Source organism: Symphalangus syndactylus, chromosome 21, assembly GCF_028878055.3.
Source record: "Symphalangus syndactylus isolate Jambi chromosome 21, NHGRI_mSymSyn1-v2.1_pri, whole genome shotgun sequence".
Taxonomy (NCBI): Eukaryota; Metazoa; Chordata; class Mammalia; order Primates; family Hylobatidae; genus Symphalangus; species Symphalangus syndactylus.
In genome coordinates this window covers 70506760-70515364 of record NC_072443.2, presented here as the reverse complement: position 1 = coordinate 70515364, position 8605 = coordinate 70506760, and the positions used below count along the sequence as shown (strand labels likewise).

The window sequence follows — 8605 nt, the reverse complement described above, 5'->3', positions numbered from 1 at the left end:
CCATATGAATTTTGGGAGAATGACACAAACATTCAGACCATAGCAGCTTGCAAAGATATTTTTGTAAATATTCAAACTAGTTGCTAACATTTAAATCAGGAAATTTCACAAATTTCATGGCAGCCTCTCTGGGAAAAAAAAAATTCTACTTTTTTTTTTGATAACATTAGGCTTCCATTCCCATGTCCTCCATTGCCTGGAGCTGGATAGCAGCTTCTTCTCTACATGAAGCGTGAGCTGTCCTCTTCCACTGCCCCCACGTATCCATTCCTCCCGCTTACCTGCCTGGTTTGTATGAGCAGGGCTGATATCTATGGCTGACAGGGCCTGCTCTGAGCCCACTGGGTCCAGGTGGTTCCAGTTGTTAAATATTTTTAATATCTCCCCTGCTTGGAGCCATTTGAGTTGCTAACCTTGCTCTATAAAGAAGCAGCTGTCAGCTTCTTGCTAAAAAATAAATTTAAATTCTGACTCCAGGGTCATTCTGTTACACTGATTAATCTGTTAGATTGTCAGTATTTGCCACCATTTCATTTATGGGAAGCAGAGCTTCTAGATTGAGTCTAAGAGGAATTCAGAAAGTCTGGCCATGTCTGTGATGATGGAGTGGGCATCCTGGAAAGCCAATTTACATTAGGGCTGAAGCCCCTCCTGGGGGACAATTCATCCTGATGAAATAGGAGAACCAGGTATGCAGAGCCTAGCCTTGTTAGAGAAAGCTCAGTTATCAGATAATGGCATGGTGCCTGACACCTGATTTCTCCCAGCTTCTATTGGCTTCTCTGTAGCCTTAGAGCACAGAGCAACAGGTAGGGAAGGAAGAGTTTTTCTCTACAAACTCTGGGGTATCTCTCTTACAGAGCTCGACATAAAAGAGATAAAGAGACATTCTTCCCTCATTACCCCACAGGCAACCCACCTGTGTTTTATTCTACACACTATAAGCACACCTGTTATGTTATTGGCAGGGCCTGGCAGACACTTTAGTGCTGTTGGAGAAGATGTGTGGGCCCCTGTTGATGGTTTTGGGTCCTATCTAACCCCCTTCACACCCTTCCATGTCCTTAACTTGTTGGAAACAGACACAGGAGGCAAATGGGCTCAGATTATACAGAGCATGTGGCAGGACGGTTATACTGGCTGTAATTTTCTTAAAATACTTTGGTGTAGATGATGTGCATATGAGTGAAGTTAAGTTTAATACGTACCCTGGGAGTGTAGGTTAACATTTCAAGTATTCGTAGTCTGTTTACCTATTTTTTACATAGAAATCCACCCTAACATTTGGTGAGTTAGAAAGGAATATATGAATCTCTGTCACGGTTCTGTGGTTGAATGGGGTCAGCTGGGCAGTTCTCAGTCTTTCATGTGCTTACAGCCTGATGGCAGTGGGGGCTGGAGGCATCTGAAGGCTCATCTGCCTGGACATCCAAGATGATTTATTTCCTCGTGTGTCCAGTGCTTGGGTTGGGATGGCTGGAACAATGAGATTAGCTGGGCATCTCTTTCTCCATGTGGTCTCCCTATGGGGCTAGCTTGGGTTTCCTCACGTTATGGTAACCTCAGGGAGCCAGACTTCCAAGAGAGCATTCCAGGAGTCCCATGCGAAGGTTTCAAGGCTTCTTATCACTTAGCCCTGGAAGTCATGTGACATCACATCTCCTGCCACCAATGCTGACTGTGATGGTGGACTTTATGTGTCAAATTGGCTAGGCTGCACTACCCAGATAGTTGTTCAAGCATTATTCTATTGTTTCTGTGAAGTTATCTTTTAAAGATGAGATTAACATTTACATCAGACTTTCAGAGTAAAGCAGATGGCCCTCTCTAGTGAGGGTGGGCCTCATCCAATTAGTTGAAGGCCTTAAGAGAAAAAAGACTGTTCTCCCTTGAGGAAGACGGAATTCTGACCGTTGACTGCCTTTGAGCATGAATGACAGCATTTCTCCCCTGAGTCTCCAGCTTGCTGCTCTGCCCCATAGATTCGACTTGTCAGCCTCCCCAATTTCATGAGCCAATTCCTTAAAATTGCTCCCTGCCTTTCTCTCTCTCTCTGTCTCTCTATCTCTATTTCTATTTCTATCTGTCTATATCCTATTGGCCTAGTTTCAGAGGGAGGGGAATTAGATTTCCAAACAGAGGAGCATAAAAAAAATGTTCAGCCAGCTCCAATCCATCATAATTCTCATCTGAAATTCCCACTCTCTGGGTAATTAGATGGGATTTGAAAGAGCCTCATGAGGAATCCACCTTTCAGAGGTGGCTTCAAATATCTTGATCTGAAATCTCCAATGAGGGATTTGTATTTGCATAAGGGATGTGTAGAAATAATAATTTTCACCAGATGAGTGATTGGTTAAAAATATTTGCTTGCCAGAAAGACTCTGCAGGCATCACCACCTTTGAGTCAAGGAGGTTTAAGACCCCGGTCAGGATAATATGAGAGCACAAACTGAAGGTTAGAAGGTCACTTAGCTCTGTGTCCTCCAGTTCTCAGAGGCACCTGTTGTTTGATCCAACTACAAGGGAATTGATTACAAATGAATGAAATTCTCTTGAAGTTTTCTTATTGGAGAGCCCAAGTATAGAAAACAAGATGTCTCTGAGTTTGCAGAACAGGTTGCATGATTATTTTGAGCCCACATGCTCTAAGAAATGGTTACACAAACAGAAAATTTGGTCTAAGACTTGTTTTTGTTCTAACATGCTACATAGCAGTGAGCTGTGAGGGAGGAGCCACTTAGCTCCCAGCTACCTTTAAAGTTTGGCTGTGACCAATGTTGCCTCCTTGTTCCAAATCTGATAATGTTGAACAGCCCTATGGGCTTAGGTCAGTTGGCAACGGAGCTTCCCTCTCTCACATAGACCTTGGGATTCACATGACTTTGATTTGCATATTTAGTTGCGGGCTAAAGAACTGGAACTGGTAAATTGGAAGGCTGGCTAGGCTGGCCTGCAGCAGGCCCTACTTCATCTGGTTACCAGAAGGAGCAAATGGCACAAACAACCACCATGTTTGGCAAGAGTAGGTGGCTCCTGCTGTCCTTGCTTAGTGCAGTGGCCCTGCCCAGGACAAAGGTGGCCCAAGGGATGTCAGCTGGGCCCATCTCACCAATCATATTCATTACTCCTCCTTCCAAAGGGAGAGCAGGTAAAAGCTGAAGGGGGTCACTCTACTGCTGTTCCCTTCCAAGGAATAGGGAAGAAGCCTCCCCTGGGAAATAAGAGAATAGAGGAAGGGATACCCAAGCAAAGGTATTTAAGACTCTTGCTGATAATCCTAGATACAGCTGCAGAGACAATGATGGAATCCTGCAGGGGCAGGGTGGACATGAACCACTGACATTGAGGCTATTATTGTGACACTGTCCTCACACTGGTGATGTCTGAGGAGAGTGCTCTTTTATCCATGTGCATTAGTTGTTTCCTGATGGAGACATGAGGCTGAGGTCTGACATTTCATATGAACTGTGCTTTCTTCAGCCACTTTGCACCAGTACAGTTCTCTGACCATGGTGGGATATAAATATTTGTTGAGTTAATGAGACCAGCAGTAAGAGGCCAGGGCAGGCAATGGGTCTGGTATGAACATTAGGAAGGTTCTTGGGATGTAATTTTACAAACTTGAATGATGTGCAGAGACGCAACCTCCTTTTAAGTGAAAGCTGACTTGTGGACTTCTAGGGTAGATTTACCATTTTAATTTAAAATTTTTTTTGTATTTATTTAGTTTGAATTTCAGAAACTACAGTATTTTTGATTTTTAATTAAGAAAAGACATTTTAAAATTTCTAGATGGAACTTTGAAAATAAACATAGCACAATATACACAAAAATAAATGACATGACATTAAATTTTACATTGTTTTGCTGTTTCAAATTTCATATGAATGTTCTAAAACAAATTTTAAAATTCTTTTCAATGTTTTGCTTCCCTGAGTGTTTATTATTGCCTATTTATAAAGTCATAAAAGGCCTAAAAATAAGTTTTTACTCATATTGAAAACCTGATTTTTTTTTCCTTAAGATGGGAGTCTCTCACTATGTTGCCCAGGCTGGTCTCAAACTCCTGGGCTCAAGGGATTCCCCACCTCAGCCCCCTGCATCACCGCACTCAGCTGAAAGCCTGTATGTTTTTTTTTTTTTTTTTGAGACAGAGTCTGGCTCTGTTACCAGGCTGGAGTGCAGTGGCGTGGTCTCAGCTCACTGCAGCCTCCACCTCCTTGGTTGAAGCAATTCTCCTGCCTCAGCCTCCCGAGTAGCTAGGACTACAGGTGCCCGCCACCTTACCAGGCTAATTTTTGTATTTTTAGTGGAGACGGGGTTTCACCACGTTGACCAGGATGGTCTCGCTCTCTTGACCTTGTGATCTGCCCGCCTCGGCCTCCCAAAGTGCTAGGATTACAGGAGTGAGCCACCGCGCCCAGCCGAAAGCCTATATTTTTATCCCTTGATGGACAAGAACGGAGGGATATCTCCCACTCTCTAAGCTGGTCTAGTTCTAGTCCTAGGCCTGTAAATGTAGACCACAATCCTGGGTTCCATCAGTGTTATTCTGGCGTTCTTAGCATAATTGTCATGAACATATTTAAAATATTTTAGGCCACTGAGCATGTGTGGGTTGTCCCCATAGTCAGAGGAGAAAGGCAAGCCAGTTCCTGTCTATCTATCTCGATTCCATCTGAAATTATCCATTTGGCTTTGGGATTTGACTGAATGTTGGTATGTTGGCTGAAGTGACACCAAAATATCGACTGTAATTGCAAGGGTAAAATGTACTCCTCTGTTTTATTAATAGCTACTAATATAATTTTATATGTATATATTTTTTGAGGCAGGGTCTTGCTCTGCCACCCAGGCTAGAGTACAGTAGCATGATCTCAGCTCACTGCAACCTCTGCCTTCCAGGTTCAAGCAATTCTCATGCCTCAGCCTTCTGAGTAGCTGGATTACAGGCGTGTGCCACCATGCCCAGCTAGTTTTTGTATTTTTAGTAGAGAGGGGGTTTCACCATGTTGGCCAGGCTGGTCTCAAACTGCTGGCTTCAAGTGATCTGCCTGCCTTGGCCTCCTCAAGTGCTGGGATTACAGGAGTGAGCCACTGTGCTCGGCCAATTTTATAATTTTTTTAAACAAAAAAAATTATTAAACAATAGCATCCAACCATATAAACTTAAATTTTATATATATATATATATATATATATATATGTGTATATATATATATATATATATTTACTTTCATAAAAATAATGATTAGTTTTCTGGATGAAGAACTGAGGCCCAGAAGTTAACTAGATTAGTGGCTCAAGCTAGGCTGCATTTTAGAATCAAGGGCAGTGATGCCCAAGTCACAGTGACCAGTGGCATCAGAATCTCCTGGGGTGGGATCCTTTTATTATTATTTTTTAAAGGTCCCTAAGTTAAACTTGAAAAGTGAATTAGGTCATATTAGGTCAGAGATTAATACAAGTTGTACTACTGATTATCTTACCCTAGCAAGTATAGGTTAGCTTTTGTGATTTTCTTATGTATGCTGTTTCTAATAAAAGAAGAGGTTGATTTCTTGCTCAATGCAACTAAAAGGTGAGCTATAAAATGACACAGGTGATCACAACTCTATCCAAAGAATAGCGATGCACCATACTTAATCTCAGAGCTAGTTCTTATCCTCAGGTGCTTGTCATTCATTCTTGGGACTTCAAAATAAATATAGATATAGATATCCAGGAACCGCCTTAGACTAGATAAATCAAAATCAATCACTAGGAGAGACACCTGAGCATATGAACTTTTAAAAACGTTCATGATTTTGATGCCTCACCCTGGATGGAGCTCTCTCATAGTATGCCACGCGGTATGTCCTTAGCTGTGTTCAGTAAAATTACAGGGAAGCATATTCCAGTTGAAGAGAAAACAATTTAAACAATTTAGGACTGCCCAGTAATAATGGATTTTTTTTTTTTTGAGATGGAGTCTTGCTCTGTCACCAGGCTGGAGTGCAGTGGCACGATCTCGGCTCACTGCAACCTGCTTTCCCGGGTTCAAGCGATTCTCCTGCCTCAGCCTCCCGAGTAGCTGGGACTACAGGTATGCGCCACCATGCCCAGCTAATTTTTGTATTTTTAGTAGAGACGGGTTTCATCATGTTGGCCAGGATGGTCTTGATCTCTTGACCTCGTGATCCACCTGCCTCTGCCTCCAAAAGTGCTGGGATTATAGGTGTGAGCCACCGCGCCCAGCCTGGAATGGTTTTAAAGCAGTGAGCTCTCTGTGGCTGGAAGAATAAAAGCAAAGGTTGAATTATCACTTGCTGGGAATGCTATCAAGGGGTTTCCAAATTCAGTAAGTACTTGGATCACATGATATTTGAGTTTCCTCACAATTCTTAAGTTTCTATAGCCAAAACTTCCAACAGATCACATTTAATGGATGTAGACATTGTCATGAAAACTCATGATTTTACCAGAAATTATCACAGTTATTTCATCTGTAAAATGGATTAGAATTTAGTAGTACTGATGGAACGTTGCCTCTGATATCAGTCTTATTGGGGGGAATACATTTCCTGTCCTCTTCATGCTTGGATGGAGAGAAGGGAACTTCTCCTTGCTCCTCCAAAGCGAGAAGTGTAGGAAAAAGCTCTCTGAACCCTCATTCATTCCTTCCCAATGGAGAACTGTCTCATCCCGTGGGTGATACAAGAAGGAACTGAGCATGTGTGGTCCAGCCCTTGGTGGACCTTGAAAGCTAACTGGTCTCAGAATGCAAAGATGAGCTCTGCCCCAAGGCAGAGGCCCGCAATTCTCTCCAATCAGGGAGAAATATTACGGTGTCTGATTGGAGAAAAATTCAACCTTCTCTATTTCAGCTTATTCACTGATCAAGTGGATATTTTTCTCTTCCTCTGACTCCTGTTTCTTATTTCTCAGTTTTTTCCAAAGTGAAGAGGGGAATAAGAGAGTTACCTGTTGGTGTCCTTAAACTCCTCAGCTATCACAATACAGCAATAAACTGTAACTGTGCATCTCTATGATACTTGTGTTCTGAAATGGCATTGTATTTTTTTTTTAAGTCAGTGAACTCTCACATTCTAAAGTACAGAAAGAGCAAAACATTATATAAACTCCCTCTTTCTTTACTGGCATAAAAAATTTGGGATTTCTAACTGCTGAATTGTCTATCCCTAGAAAATAATAACATTTTTCAAGTTTCCAGTTTATTGGGAATAATCTTAGTCATGATCTGCAGAAGTTGGTCCTGGACAATTTGAAGATAGGTCTTCTTTATCTTTGTAGGCTGTTCCACACCAAATACAATACAGAAGTTCTTCTCTTAAATAACTAATCAATATTTGTAATTTTTCCATTACACTTAAATCTTCACTCTTATATTCATCTTCATCCTGTTCTTTTTCTTCTTCATCTTCTTCAGTCTCCTCTTCAAGCCTCAATCAGTACCATGCTTCCCTGGGAACCTGAATATTTTTCTGGGTGTCCAATTGTTGACAGACTCGCTGGCTTCTTCTGAGATCTCCTTCTAGCTTCATTTCATCTTGCTTATTTTTAAGTCACATTCGAAACTGGTCTGCAGCTTTTTCTTCAGCTTGGTTATTCATGTGAATCTTTTTTCTGTAGCTTTCTAATTTTTCCTCTGCTTTCTGTTTTAATGATGCCTCATGACCAAATGCCACTTTTCCCTGTTTTCATATTGAGAGGAATCGGTTTAACAATACCACCCCCACTCGTGCCAAGTGCCTGACCACTTTTATAACCCATCTTTTGGAGCAAGGCAAATGCTTTGTTTTCACAGCCTAGTGAATTCTTCAACCCAGTGTCACGTCTTTTTTGTTCTTCTTTTAAACTCTTCTGCCTGTGTTTCAAATTAGCTTCCTGTTGCTTTTCTTCTTTTCCACGGGCTTCCCGGATTTGCCTTAGCATTGACAAGCCTGGTCTGATATCTTCTTGGACATTGATGAAGGAATCAGACGTTAGTCCTCTTCTTCTGCCATGTTGAACTTCATATGGCTATGGTATCTGACAGCTCTCTACTCGCCCTGGTTCAGCTCTGGGGAGTGCGCGCTGCCCAAGCACCCACCGACCGGCGTTGGACTTCAGGGCCTCGGCTCCCTACCGTCTTTAATCTTTTCTTAAATTCTCAGAACTGGAGAACTAGGTGTGGTGGATATTTTTCGTTTGCCCCTCTAACCTACACTATGTTCCCTCCTTCCACGCTGCTCTATGTCCTGGGAGGCTGACCTGTCTGAACCTTAGCAGTGGGCTCCCTTGTCTTTTGGCACCTGACTGGGTTCAGCTCATGGGGAGCCCAGACTGTGAAGTCAGGGCATTAATTTTTCACTTTACCCTTTACGTGCAGGTCTCAGCTTCTAATAGGATGTCCTCTCTATAGGATCTGTGTCCCTATCTCCATCTCTGCACCCCCCTTCTCCTTTCCTCTCTGTCTCTCCCTCCACCCCCCTAACATGCTTCACCCTTATTTTGCTCCTTTAGGACTTTGGTAATTATATTTCCTTATATTCTCCCTACACTTTTATAACTAGTATCTATTTTAAATTCTCCTTAAATTATTCAACCTGAGTATGTTATC

General features: G+C 42.2%; 1 pseudogene; it reads right to left on the bottom strand.

Annotated features, from left to right (window-relative positions):
• Positions 1 to 7068: 7068 nt before the first annotated feature.
• LOC129471392 (G patch domain-containing protein 11-like) lies at positions 7069 to 8053 on the bottom strand (annotated as a pseudogene).
• Positions 8054 to 8605: the final 552 nt, after the last annotated feature.